General features: G+C 39.6%; 1 protein-coding gene across 2 annotated transcripts in view; it reads left to right on the top strand.

Annotated features, from left to right (window-relative positions):
* The window catches only part of LOC124280789 (vang-like protein 2), a 47,202-nt gene that overhangs the window by 17,170 nt on the left and 14,508 nt on the right, over positions 1-15,524 (top strand). The window contains exon 1 of one of the 2 annotated variants that reach the window (XM_046716761.1): positions 11,917-12,153. The exons of the other annotated variant lie outside the window; for it this stretch is intronic. The gene's annotated coding sequence lies outside the window, so the exon portion shown is untranslated. Of the gene's footprint in view, positions 1-11,916; positions 12,154-15,524 lie in introns of those variants that run through there. 2 annotated transcript variants of the gene reach the window in all.

Genomic DNA, 15,524 nt, shown 5'->3' on the forward strand with positions numbered 1-15,524 from the left:
ACTTCTCTGCTATTATTTCACCTCCCTAAATGAATCTCATAATTGGAAAACAATTTGTCAGAGGTTCATGATTTAAATAATTTATTGGGATTAATTCAGTGACTTGAAGCTGAAATTAGCCAATTGTCAGTCAGCTGATTAGAGCAGCACAGGACCCCCGTTGGGAGTGAGGGTTACAATAGGTCTGCAGCAGAGTATGCTAGCCGAACGAGGGGACTTAATGGATTGGGATGGTCATGCTCCGTGACCTGGTTGATTGGCGCCATTCTACCCTGGTTGTGTGGATCAGTGGTCAAAATATTATTCAAAATGTTCAATGGACGTATCGACCACCTAATTTAATGGTTATTATATTGATCACTTGATTCAATGATTACAATTTTAATAACTAGATTCAGTGGTTATGATATTAATCACTGGATTCAGTGGTTATAATATTGATCACTTGATTCAATGGTTATAATATTGGTAACTGGATTCAATGATTATAATATTGATCCACCCGTGAAGATCCAGGATAGAATTGGTCTTCAGCAACCCATGCTTGCCACAAAAGGCGACTATGCTTGTCGTAAGAGGCGACTAACGGGATCGGGTGGTCAGGCTCGCTGACTTGGTTGACACATGTCATCGGTTCCCAATTGTGCAGATGGATGCTCATGTTGTTGATCATTGGATTGTCTGGTCCAGACTTGATTGTTTACAGACCGCCGCCATATAGCTGGCATATTGCTGAGTGCGGTGAAAACTAAACTCACTCACTCACTCACTCACTATAATATTGATCACTGATTCAATGATCATATCACTCACATGATTTAATGGTCATAATATCAAACACTTGATTTAATTGTCATATTAACAATTGCTCGAATCAATTGTTATAATATTGATCACTAGATTCAATGATCACTGGATCATTGATCATCGCTGACCTCTGGATTCATTGGTCATAATATCGATGACAGAGTTTTATGTTGTCCAATCAAAACTATTTATTGGCTGCCATCTTAAAACTGAAATATTTATTAAAACTGGTTTTATCAGAATTACAGTTTTCAATTTGTACCAAGATATTTCTTAAAAGATGACAACACGTTCACTCTTTTAGTCAATTTCTATTTGTGTTAGAGAGGGCATTTAGTAGTTGGCACCAAATAGTGTATATTGGGTTAAGAACATAAAGACTAGTAGCCCTAATGTGTTTAACCTCTCTCGGAAGTGTGATGTAGATGTAAGAAATGGCATTAGCAAGTACGTGGAACATATACGAAGACAAGTGTTGCACGAGGTGGGATTCTGGTATGTACGATGGCGTTATCAAGACTTGGTCCATACGGAATGGGGGATGCTTGACACGTGGTGGCTGTTTTCACATTCTACTCACAACGTCACTGGTATCCTGTAATCAAATTATGCTGTCAAGTAATTTATAAAGTGTGACAATACAGGAACACCTTTTGTCTATTCTTGTTCATGGTGAGAAGACAATTCTCAGTACCAGAGGGGGCGTACAACAATCTGTGCTTTTGTTATCGGCAACTTAGCTTTTATCAAGATTAATAATTGGATTCTTGCCTTATACTCACAGTGTAATAACATAAAACCAATATTCGATACATGAATAATATATGACAGTGGGTAGAAGGGTGTAAAGTTCAATGTTCTACCAATATTATTATTAATATTCTTACTTCCTTATGTAAAACATTCAATTTTTTATTACATATGAGCCATTAAGAAAACTTAAGATAACTGCCTGCCAGTCGTTATTTTGTAATAAAAAAATTCAGAACCACACAAAGAATAATCTAATTATTTTTATAACCTGAAAATTTGAATTTGGCATTAATTTATTTCTATATTACTGTTGACACGACCCCTGTTCGTGAGAGGTGCCTCCTTGACCATGGTGTGGTGTGGCTACTCAAGTCATTATACTGACAGCTGATTGGCTGATCAATGTTGCAGGCAGCCATCTTAACAGAGAGGCACTTTGTGCTGGGTTAGTCAGACTTAGAATATCCCGTAGGGAATTTAATTCCAAATTCTATGCTCAGCAAGACACCATTCTCCAGATCTGTCAAACAAACCTAAAACTGTAGAGGTAATTATATTTGTTGTGACAGCACCGAGTGACCTTTACTGCAGTACCCATTTACCCTGAGTACAAAGTTTACCTGAAGCTTTTTAAAACCACCTTTACATTCCTGAATCAATTTGACAAATAAAATGTTTTGGGGTAAGACTTAAAAATGCCCAAGGGGAAAAAAGAATTAAATTTTTTAAATTTCTCATTTTGGCATCTAAAAATGGATTTTGTTTACAGGGGTGCATTTTAGGCATATCAAAGTATTTTGTCAGATTGATATCAGTTTAGGAACAAAAGTGATCTTGGTTATTTTTGCAATAACATTTCACATTTTGAATTGATTGCTAAAAGCGGCATAAAATCATACTCACTCACTCATTTTGAACTGAAGGTTTTCATTAGAAATCTAATGAACATATTTTACAGAAAAAATCTGTTTCTAAAATATGCTTATAGAATACAATAAAAAGGAGCCCAGAGACTTTCTTTCTTTCCAGAAACTTTGGTAATCTATATTTGCAGGGTGTGAAACTCCCAAAATTTCAGCCAGACCTCAGGGCTAGTTAGATGTAAAACTTGCCATATACATGTCTAAATTTTAACCCGACTGTCAGGCAGGTGAATTTGAGAATCTGGCAGTCCGTGTTGAAAATAACCTATCCATGGCGGTCGCTGATATTTGCCATCATATTCTTGACTTGCATCATATTCTAGGCTTGCATGGACTGCTAGATGTATTTGCCATCATATTCTAGACTTGCATGGAGTGTAATGGGTATAGATGTATTTGTTTCAGGGTCTGTATAATAGACTGGGGTATTCCCCAGATTTTGAAATGTTACCAACACTAAAATGACCAGAGGCCTTCATGGTTTATGTCAATCAAATCTGTCTGTTGGCAAAGAGGTCCTCCCTAGCAGATCCAAAACCCAGCTTGAGTCGATGACTAGGTTTTCATCTAGACAACTGGAGTCCATATCCCAGTTTGCTTTGAGTATGTTTATAAGCTTTCCAGCACCATGTAATCATGCGGGTGAGTTTACAAGAGTGCCTATCGTCAGGAACATTCATCACATCGGGCTCTCTCTCTCTCTCTCTCTCTCTCTCGCTCTCTCTCTCTCTCACTCACTCTCTCTCTCTCTCACTCTCACACACACACACACACACACACACACACACACACACACACACACACACATGATATAACTGGCGTTGTTAAACCAGTCTCTCACTCCTTGACTCAACATTTACTGAATTCTTAATCTCTGTTAAAAAATTACTTGCTACTAATAAAAAAATTATGCGACTTGTGAATATTAGACTCTCTGGCACAACAGACAGAACAGTTAAATAGAAAGTAGAAAATTGGAATTTTCTGCACTGTTCATTTCATTATAGGTAATTAAGGCAAATAGATTTTCAGTTTTCTTGCAATTTAACACCAGGATCGCTTTCAGGAACACGAATGTAAACATTGTGGACCCAGCACACTAAACTGTGTTGCAACCAATAAAAAACAAGGTCGAAATGTTTGCTGATTCCCATTATTGGATAATCTGGATGCAGGGTATTTAGATTTTTTAATATCAGTATTTATATTGTCTGTTACTAAACTGAAGGCAGACAGTAGAAAAAATGAGAAATTTGTTTACATTTTGCATCAATGGAAATATTGCCAGAATAAATGGACGGGATAAGGCGCTACAAAACGGTTCATGGAAACCGCTGTGGTGGTATGCTGGGCCAGCGGTGTTGGCGTGCGTCTCCATGACAGACTTGATGAAGATGACTCATCGCCCATCATTGCTCGATCAAACCAGATCAGCTTGCTTCCTCAAGTCTTCATTCTTCATTCATATGCCTGGGAAAGTTCACCCGCGTTCTAGTTTAACTTAAGAGCTACTTTTTTCTTTTAAACTTATTTTGAATTGATTTTCAACTTTTGTTTTGGCAAATTGAGAAAATGCTGATTCAGTGTCTATTTTCACTGGTAACCATAGAAATTGTGTTCAGATTTCGTCAAGTGGTGGCTTTCTACATCTTAACAACTTTAGTGTTGGGAATTGGTTAAAATCTCATAATTGATGATTGGTTTATTACAACCGATCAATCATCGAAAAAAATTGGTTAGCGTCATTAATGGAATTTGTTAATGCACATAAAAATGAGGAAAAAACGTAGTTCTATGGGGTTTTTTTGGCAAAATTTCACATCTTTAAAGGATGACTAGTATGTCAGGAACATAAATTTCTTGGAGTCTTTAAGATAAATTCAATCATGACTTGAAACGAGCTTGTAGTGCTTATGAAATGTAACAGACAAAACCAACCTTGTGAAAAATAAAACAACAAAACCAACCATGCTCTTTAGCAATTTGATGCATGATCCTCATGATAAAGCGTTGGCTCGTCACGCCGAAGACCCGGGTTCGAATCCCCACATGGGCACAATGTGTGAAGCCCATTTCTGGTGTCCCCCGCCGTGATGTTGCTGGAATATTGCTAAAAGCGGCGTAAAACCAAACTCAGTCAGTCAGTCATGATCCTCATGCAATTCATCTGCATAAGGTTTGCAGTTGGTTCCCCCACGTTAAAAGAGAAATTCATCTTCAATGTGACCATTTATATACATAACATATAGTGAGTGTTTTAAGTGAGTCTAAACTTTTGATGGGTAGTATAAATAGGATATTGTCAGCATCAAATGAACAGACATGGAGTCTTTCCTGGTGTACGACAACATTGGATAAAATTAAATCGGGGCCTTAGAAACAAACCTTGTTCATTGGAACAAAAGTTTCTCACCATATACAAGTTGCTTTGAAGTGACCAGATACTGAACCAAATTGAAAGGCTAGATTTGTATGAATTAAAAGACTTTGAACCTTGAGATCGTCCAGATGAATTTTCGATTGCTTTGTTGACCTGATCTCGGCAAGGAGGGTCCCGCGAGAGGAACAGCCTCTTTGCCAGCTTGGACGCAGGTGTAGATGGGGTCGACGGGCGGCTGATCGGACACAGATTCAAATGCAAACGTTTACTAATCCCCTGCTACCTGTGCCTTGTGTGCACAACTGTCTGTGAACAAGGTCAAGGTCGACTGCATACAAAGGGTTTCAATCTCCTAGCTTATGTGTGTCTAAAATACATGGGGGATTTAAGCTGTCGTAGGTCTGTTGGTTGGGTGATGTATGGGATGCCCTGTTGACGGTAATGGAGGAGAATAGTAATTTCATTCATCTGACGGACCTTGTCTGTAGAGGTATGGTCATATGCAACTTGCGATATTTAATCAGGTATTGATTTATGATCGATTGTTTGAAAAATAACAGTGGCGGTTGTGATATTTTTGTTGTCAAGTTATTGGTTAGGGGAGCGTGTTGCATGATAGATTTTCGGTGTCAGAGGGCTCTGTCTATTGTCTCGACAGATATATGTATGGACGTAGTAGCCTAGGTAATAGAGAGCACCTGTTGGACTTGGGCCTGCTGGGATGGCCTCAGTCATATCAGAGGTTTGGGGCAGTGGATATATTGTAATTCTGTGCTATCCATATTTATTTAATCCACTTCATTGAACAGTTTTCCCCAGCTAACTAAGAGTAAATGAGGTTTATGCATAATTGTTGTATTATGAGTGAGTGAGTTGGGTTTAACATTGCTTTAAGCAATATTCCAGCAATATCACGGTGGGGGACACCATTAAATGGGCTTTTCACATTGTACCCATGTGGGGAAACGAACCCGGCCTTTGGCGTGACGAGCAAACGCTTTAACCACCAGGCTACCCCACCTTCCCTGTTGTATTATGCGTTGATATTACATGGTAATAATAACCATGTTCAAACTATTGCAATCTTCTCAGCTATGTGGTTAGAGCATCCGCCCGGGAGAGCGGAAGGTCGCGGGTTTGATCCCCGACCACGTCATACCAAAAGACGTTAAAATATGGTACTTGTTGGTCCCTGCCTGGCGCTCGCCATTAATGGGTACAACAAGGACTGGTCGGCTCGGAGTCAGTATAATGTGTCTGAGTTGGGTATTCATGCTTCACTGCGGCATGGTATCTCAGTAGGCTAGCACTATAAAACCAGCTTAAGTCTGGACTAGTACAAGCAGCCGCACATACACATACACACGCATGCACGTCGTCATATGAGCCAAATATTCTCAAGCACGACGTTAAACCCAATTTCACCTCACCTTCAGTACCACCTTGGAGCAAGGCTACCTTGGCCAGTGCCAGTATTGTTGAACTATCCTCAACCAGTTTAACGAGGGCCAGTCCCGGGTTATCGATCCTTCTGACATCAGGGCTTCTGACGTGTTGTTCTGTGTGAACACGACTTTCGCTTCATTTCATGATTAACCTCAGTCTGGAATCAAATTGATTCAATGGAAACAAAAAAAACACATTGAATGAAAATTTAATATTGATTTTACTGGAGACGACAACCAAGGAACTACAGATAATCACTGGCTCCAAATTACTCCTGGTTGGGAATGATCCGTCACTGTACTTCATTGTATGGATCTACCTGGCGAGTGTACAGAACTCGGTCGTACAGTTGCTTGCTACATTGTGTCTGTCAAAGGGCGTGTTTGCCGAAAGGATGATGGATTAATCTTAAAACTGTTCTGTCAGCTTCTCACAGGCCAACAAGCTCAAAGAAATTGCACCAAATCAAACGCAGTTTAGGAAATTAAGGTTTTTAATGAAATCTCTTGTGATCATCTTATTCTCAGGATGTGGTTGGGATGTAATTTACTGGGATTTCTTTCTTCAAGTCTGAGATTAGACTTGAATGATGCATGCTGGGATAAAGTGGTAAAAGCCGAAATTCTTGTTGCATGTTTATAGTATATTTAGCCCCTGCAGATACGGCTACATTTTGATTGAAGATATCATGTGTACATGTAGATAAAAGTGATTTACTGCCATGGTTACAAATTGAAAATATTTTCAGCTGATAATTTCATTTGACTAGTATCAGAAAGGTTGCCATGGTTACCTGCATTTTACAACTGAAAGAATATAGCAGTCTGTCCTTACAGCTTTGCTGCAGGAATGCATTCGCTGGGGGGTCAGAAATCAAATCCAGATTTTCAGTCTAAGGATGGTTGATTAAGAACTATTGCTCTAGCCCACATTCATTTGGGTGGGGAAAAACTGGGGATACCGCTTTCCTGTCTGACCTGGGTGGTTTTTTTTGTGAGATTTGAGTTGCATAATATTGATTGATCCTGATAAGGCTATAGATAAAAATATTCTTGTTTCTCAGTACCACCTGACCCCCCCCAAAAAGTTGTGTTTTTTTTTTACAACAGAGAATATGCAAGGTTGACACTCAAAATGTACATGAATTTTTCACACTTAAGTTTTGATTTTCTATCAGAAACGGTGTAAATGTCCACAGAAATCATGGGGTTTTGGACATAAAATAAAATAAAATGTAAAAATAATATCCGCCCACCCGACCCATATTTTGTTTTTAGAAGTGATGAGAAACAAGAATGTTTTTTTATGTGGCCCATTGTTGGCCATAAAAGTAGTTGTCGTTGCCGTTGCAATTGTCAAAATCTGTCATCATGAGAGAAAAAAATCACCCATTTCTTCCTTCCATCCGTACATCCATCCAGGGGCAGTGGGGTAGCCTAGTGGTTAAAGCGTTCGCTTGTCACGTTGAAGGCCCGGGTTCGATTCCCCACATGGACACAATGGGTGAAGCCCATTTCTGGTGTCCCCTGCCGTGATTTTGCTGGAATATTGCTAACAGCGGCGTAAAACCATACTCATTCACTCACTCACTCACTCACTCACTCCACACACAGATCCTCACCACTCCATCCTCCCACCCTCACACACCGTCCTTCCAGCCAACCATTCCTCCATCCTGTGACTGGGCTAATTGGGTAATTTCTGTCTTGCTGGTCAACAGAATACAACATGGTGCTCCAGCCACACGACATTAATTTCAATCCAGGCTGACAAGCGGAAACGTCCAAATGGTTTTGTAATAGGCATGCCATAAATATACCCATGTGATTAGACCAGGGAACAGATTAAACAAGTTTGTTGCTGGGTACTGTTCGGGATGTTCAGCCAATGTGTTGAAATGTGATCTTAGCTCAGTAGGTAGTGTCATGGGTTTGAATCTTCAACCAAGGTGAAAGTGTGAAGGTTATGTTGGTTGGTTATGTCATGGGACAAATGTCAGGTTTTCAATGTTCGGTGTGAGCACATCCCTGTTGGTTCTATATACCTTACTCCTGTAAGAGTCTCTTGTGAAATCGGGGTGGTGGGGTAGCCTAGTGGCTAAAGCGTTGGCTCGTCATGCCGAATACCCGGGTTCGATTCTGGTGTCAGCCACCATGATATTGCTGGAATATTGCTTAAGCGGAGTAAACTAAACACACTCACTCTTGTGAAATCTACAGAAATAGTCTACCCTGCAACTTCCACTGTTGAAGTGTGGAGGAAGCAAAGCTGCATCATCTACGTATTGCTGGATTATTGCTAAAAGCGGAGTAAACTCCAGCTGCTGGTGTTGGCTTCCGTTTAGATGTAGTCTCTGAATCAATAGAAGTTTGATAGTAATAAATAATCCTGTTCATATGGAAAAGAAGCCCCATTGAGATTTGGGATTCTGAGCCTGAGGAAATCTAGACTTGCTTCATTTAGGGCTTTTAGCATTGCAGGGAGGGCTAGGCAGTAGGAAAATGAATGCGGCTCAGGGATTGAAACTGACTAGTTTCCTTTGACGATCTAAAACTTTCACTCTTTGTTTAGCATGCCCATAGATTAATACAGATTCTCTGAAAATATGTAATTTTGATGGAAACGAGGAACTCCATGTGGTCAATTTGAATAGTTTACCTGGCTAAAAGAGATATGTTCTGTCAGTATGACATCAGATTGACTTGACACCAGTGGGAATGCTGAATTTGCTCATGTGGGTCACCCACCAGGGTAGCATGTCTCTGATAAAGTCTAATAAGACATTTTATAACCAAAATAGTAAGTGCAAAATTAAAAAAAGCCCATCAATGACTTTCATTAATTAAATGACTGATAGCATTCCGTAGCATGTCCAACAGCACATTTTTTTGTCTGGACATATGTTGTTAAGTTTATGCTCAAGTTCTTCGTCATCATCTGGTGTGTATTTTTTGTTATTCTTGATTCTGTGCTCAGATGTCTTACAAAGTTAATTTCTTGTAAATGACTCCTTTAATGACACCAGAATGAAATGGAGGAAGACTCTCCTGACAAGTGATGAGACTTCCCCAAGACATTGAGTCATCGCCACACCTTTGAAGTGTGCTGGGTCTCTAATTAGCCTGTCAATCCCGCCATGCGATAGAACAGATCTTTGTTGCTCAATAACTGACCGTGAGCCTTGCAAAGACACCACGACTGCCCTCCATAAACATCAGTGGCTGCTTCTACGACAAAAGCGGGTCTGTATGGGCGCAGGCCGTGTGGCTGGGGGATCTGTAGGGCTAATTACCCTGTTTGATCCCCAGCGTCTATAGAGACAGGCGGTGAACGGCATGTAGAGGTCAGGCCAATCGTGCTGGGCAGTGAATGGATGTCGCCAGAATTTCATAACTGACCTGTGTTTGAATTTTTGTCCAACAGGGCTGATTTTTTTAAGAGGGCAGTTGTAATTTTTTGCTCTGAAATATTAATGAGGTAATCTCAATGAGAATTTTTTTTAATCATTTTCTTGCCTGTTTTCCTCCCCAGACCTTCCCTCCATCCAATATTTTTCTTCTATCTTTATCCTTTTGTGTGAAGTCTTTTCATCCTTCTACATCATCTTGAAACTGCCCTTAGGGATGAAATATTCAGCAGATCTGCTGTGGCCTTAGATGAAAAGTCTGCTACTTGTAAAGTGGTTGCCATATTTCTCAGATGATGTGGCGTTCCACATCGTATATATCCTTCATATGCACAAGAAGAAGATATTTGTAGTTGAATTTTAGCAAATTTCAGAATTATAAGTATAAAGGATTTTTAAGTGACCTAGTGGTTTAAGCATTCGCTCATCACGAGAAGACCCGGGTCTTTTCCCACATGGGTACAGTGTGTGAAGCCCATTTCTGGTTGCTGGAATATTGCTAAAAGTGGCGTAAAACTAAACTCACTCACTCTTTGAAGATGGTATGTGATGAGTATATATTCCAACTGTGGGATACGGATGAGCAGCCATTCACGGGGCATTGTATATATCAGATACAGTTTACCCCTCTAATGCTGTAACCACGACAGCAGCCTCTTCAGATGGGGAAACATTCCTGTGGTGTATTGAGTGTGTGATGTCCTGCGTTCCGCCTGGGTGTGCTGTAGTTGCCGTCTCCTCCGCAGCTTCCTGTCACAGGACGCTACCCTACATACAAATAACGGCTCGACTGCCTTCTTCCAGTGAGTCAATACTTCAAACAGGGATGTTGGTTTTCTAACATAATCCTGTGTAAAGAGGATAAAGTCCAATCATTAATCTGTGTGTCCCCAACCTCCCACTCCCCGTCTTACCTCGCTCATGGGGATTCCGAACCAGGATGCTCTGCATCCCCGGAACTTAGCCACGGCCCATTACCTCAGAACAAACCCAGAACCTCGGAACAGACCCAGTACCCTCAGAAAAGACCCACCACCCACCCACACACAGGCCTAATAATATAAAAATGTTGCAGTTTCTTAGCAGGGATAGAAATAGTTTTTTTTGTAAGTGTGCCTTAGGGCACCAGACAAATATTATAAGCGTGCCTTTCAGAAATCGAGTATGCCCACATGTTTTTAGAATAAGTGACAATGATAATGTTCATTTTGGATTTATTGTTAAATAAAGAAATGGGTTTAGGAGCATTTAGATATGTATGGCATTATTCAATTTGGAAAAAAATTATTGTTTGGGGGATTAAATAATTAAAGGTGAGTTATGTTTCAGAACAAATTAGGCATGCCATAAGGCCACCGAGAACATTTTTTATCCGTGCCATTTCAGCATTTACCGTGCCATGGCACACTAATATATGGGGTATTTCAAACCCTGCATAGTCTTTCGTTGGCGTTTTTGACTGTTTCAGTAGCAAGGTATTATGTTTATGTTGCTATTTCCACGATTAATATGGACTTTTCTGCGTTTTTCTGCACAGTAGGAAAGTTTTGTTTAGTAGGCCTGACACATAACAAGTTACAAACACCACAGGCCTGTCTCTGCAGGTTTCATCGGAAATTTCACAATTTGAAAAGTTCACAAATATGGATAAAACCTTTATCTGTATTTAAGAAAACTCAACAAACCTACACTTTCTTAGTAAAGTACAGATAGTACTTTGTGGAGTCTTTATTAATTTACTTACTAAACTTTGTGAAAACTCATGAAAACTGAAAAATTGTTTTCTGAGTATATTTCCAGAAAACGCAGGTATATATTTATTTGCCTGTTTTATCTTCATGGAAAACACAGGTATCTATTTTATTTTTTTACCTGTTATCTTTATCGAAAACACAGGTATATTTATTTTATTTTTTTACCTGTTACCTTTTCCCCAAACACAGATATCTGTTTATTTTATTTATTTCCCTTATGAGAAGCAGTCCATTGTGCCCCTTTTCCACTGTCACCATTCAGTGATTTCAGTAATCCTGCAGCGTACCCCTTGACATGAGCCTGTATAAAAGAGACAAATAACATTCCAACAGTCTCATCGCGACAGCCCCCCTCCCTCTACCCCCTCCCCGGCTGCCGTGGTGTGCAGTGACCATGCAGTGCTCTGTCTATAACTATGAGGTCCGCAGCACAAACACAGAGACCTGTGTACCCTCCCTCTGCAGACACCCCATTCTCAACACAACAGGCTTGTTTAGTTAGCCACAAGTCAAGAGGATTTGCAAAGGATTGTGGGTACAGCAGACATTATGCTAAAAAACATGGCTGCCGCTAGGTAGCAGAAGCAGGTGGGAGCTATGGCCGTTGACGAGATTGGATTAGGTCTGTGACTTCTAATGGAAAAACGAGTTGGGAAATGGAATGTGGAACACAGAAGGGAGAAGGTAGGTCGGGGAGGGATGCAGGGGGGACGTGTATCGCTGGTCTAGGTACCGGCTGTCTTGTTTTGTCTTGATCACATTTCTTGGTACACATGTAAACATGGAAGTCGTGCACTCAAGGTGATCAGCAGGAACTGATCCCTGGTGAACGTTGATCGGGCCGGTTTGGATTTCGGTTGATGAATTTAGGGCTTGTTTGTGGAAGGGATCAGGTCGTGGCTACAAAATGAGTCATTGTGTATTATGCAGGGCTCCGTAGGTATGATACATTCTTATGATAATTACCTACGTTTGTGTCGGCGCATGTGTCATTGTGTTGTTAAATCAACACATTGTGTCATTGCATTGACACGATTCATGAAGAGTCGTGTTACTCATATAGACATCCAAAATATTGACAGGTGATAATTAAATGAACTGAAACAGTGGTGTATGTAGGTGAGTCACCTGACAATAAATGGTGATTTAATGTATTGGAATTTATGTGAAGATCAGGGTTGAAAATTTGCTGATACAGCTGTAAATTAATTTCCATTATTGATCATCAGTTAGTCATCCTGTTTTTTTATCATATATAAAATACTTACACCTAATGTGTAAGTCTTGATGGACTAAAGAAGAATCAATATTTTATGATTTAAAATCAGATTTCTTAAGTTGTTAAAAATTCTGTCATATTAGGAGACATTAATATTTGCCTTGAGGAAATATGCAGACTATATCGATTATTTTGTGTATTTATTTTTTTTAAATTACAAAAATATGAATTCTGTCAAATAGAGCAGGAAAACAAACAATCGCTTGTACCTGTGAATAATCACTCCTTTCTATGTTTGTTGTTCCTTTGGAGACCACAATGCCAACTTTGTAATGTTAATGGCATGGGTCATTTTCATTATGTGTCATTGTATCGTATGCGGTTGGGATATATCAACCAGACTAGATTACTTACAGGTCATTGTGCTAGTGGTGGTCCGATTAATTGAAATAATCGAAGATTGGTCGCAATGACAAAACGACCAAGCAATCGATCTTGTTTTCTCATAATCGAACACAAACAATTCTGGAACACTTGTTTGCATTAACAATATTTTTCACAAGGTTGGTTTTGTCTGTTACATTTCATAAACATTTCAAGCTCGTTCCAAGTCAGGAATGAATTTATCTTAAAGACTCCAGGAAATTTATGTTCCTAACATACTAGTCATCCTTTAAAGATGTTAATTTGCACATGCATTTTGTGGAATTTGCAAAAAGGCTCATAAGAACTACATGTTTTTTCTTTGTTTTATGTGCAGAAACAAACATAACCAGAAAAAATTGATAAATGATGCTGACCAATTATTTTCGATGATTGATCGGTTGTATTGAACCAATCATCAATTAAGAGATTTTATCCAATTCCCAACACTAAATTGTGCTAGAGCTGGAATATTGCTGACTGGCTTAAACAATAAACATTATTTCTTTGACTGGTGTTTTGGTTAGGTTCTGTTGAAAATTTAACCCGATTCGCAATCAGGATTTCAAATAAACACTTAGACTGTGCACATGCTAAATCTTATCTGTTGTTTATATCAGACACTCTGTGCGGTTTATTAGATTTATGCCATTGCACAGATGTGATTCTGGTATCTTTTGGCAGAATGCTTGTGTTTTTGTGTTTGTTTGAGGAGATAGGGTTTGTACAGGATACAGACGGCACCCTGATGTACTTGTACCTGTTGTTGCTATCTGTAAGTAGGCCAGTAGTGATTGGTTAATTCATTCATACTGTGTGCCCCTTTATATCCCGCTGATATAGGCTGTATACAGCAGATAGACACAGCTCTTATCACACAAGAGAGACTGGTGGTAGATAATACACTCCTCCACAGTATGTATCCCAGGTAGCCCCAGGCGTTGTTCTGTATTGCTGCAGGAGTTACGAGACATGGTCGTATTGCCTAAAATACTGTCATAAAGTACAATACGCTGTAAACAAGGTGTGTTTTATTGGAAGCCTGGGGGGATACATGTTTTATTTTTCACCTACTTTGTGATTTCCGTTTGTTAGAATGTTGCTTTTATTGTCAGAAGCTTTTTATGATGGTGACAGGTTTTGACACTCACTGATTTCTCCCACTTGCCAAGAGGCCAAGTAGAAAAGTTAAACTACTTGCCAATCACAGATACTACTTGCCCCATGTTACTTATGGCATAGAAAGAACTAGACAAACAAAACACAGCAAGTGAAGAGTTTTAATGAATGAATTGAGGTTAGAAGTTGAAAAAATATGTACTTGCCACTCAGGCAAGCCTTTTAGCAATTTTACTTGCCCTGATTAATTAGTACTTGCCACGGGCAAGCGGACAAGCATGAGTGTCGAACCCTGAATGGTAGTTTTGAGAGACGGGTTATCTGGGATGTTATCTGGATGCAGAATATTGTCCTGCACATACAAAATGAAGAAGGAAAACAGATCAGCCACAAGACCCTTTGACAGAAATGATTACAGATTTTTCAAATGATTGGAGCATATTAAATTGAAACATACCTGTATTGTCTGATATTTTTTTTATTTTTTTTATTTAGAATTCCCATTTCCAATATTCACAGACATTCCTGTCATTTGTAAACGTACTACTCTATTTGTCGATTGTACAGTGGTCTAGGTTCCCTCCCGGGGGGGTAGCCTTGTGGTTAAAGCGTTTGCTCGTCACACCAAACACTCGAGTTTGATTCCCCACATAGGTACAATGTGTGGAGCCCATTTGTGGTGTCCCCTGCCGTGATATTGCTGGAATGTTGCTAAAAGTGGGGTATAAGTCAACTCACTCACTGTTGTGATATTCGGATTATCCAATAAATGATAATCAGTGCCTTTGGTAACAACTCTACATCTATTGTAAAATAATAAGTCTATTAAAAATCAAGACACAGTTATCAAAAACTTTTTTATTAGTTCATTATTTAATATATGTCGCCATGATGCAGCCTTGTTTTGTCATTTGCAGCTATCTTTCCATGTCAGGCCGGTAGGGAAGCCTAGTGGTTAAAGTGTTTGCTCATCACGCCAAAGACCCGGGTTTGATTCCCCACATGGGTACAAGTGTGAAGCCCCTTTCTGGTGTACCCCACCATAATATTGCTGGAATATTTTCCATGAAAGGTATTCCTCTTCTGCGGGAATGTTGCTAAGCGACATAAAACTAAACTCACTCACTGCAAGTTAAATCAATATCTGAGCCCTGTATGCACCAGGAACATGTTTTCAATCCCTAATATGTGTCAGTAACTTCATTAGCGTGTGTTACTGTTAGGATCATGTTGGAGTGCTGGCACCTAACACAGAAACACGTTTCTAATGCAGTTAGAGAATGCACTAGCTCAC

The sequence above is a fragment of the Haliotis rubra genome, unplaced genomic scaffold, assembly GCF_003918875.1.
Source record: "Haliotis rubra isolate DU_JTF1 unplaced genomic scaffold, ASM391887v1 Scf274, whole genome shotgun sequence".
NCBI classification, from domain to species: Eukaryota; Metazoa; Mollusca; class Gastropoda; order Lepetellida; family Haliotidae; genus Haliotis; species Haliotis rubra.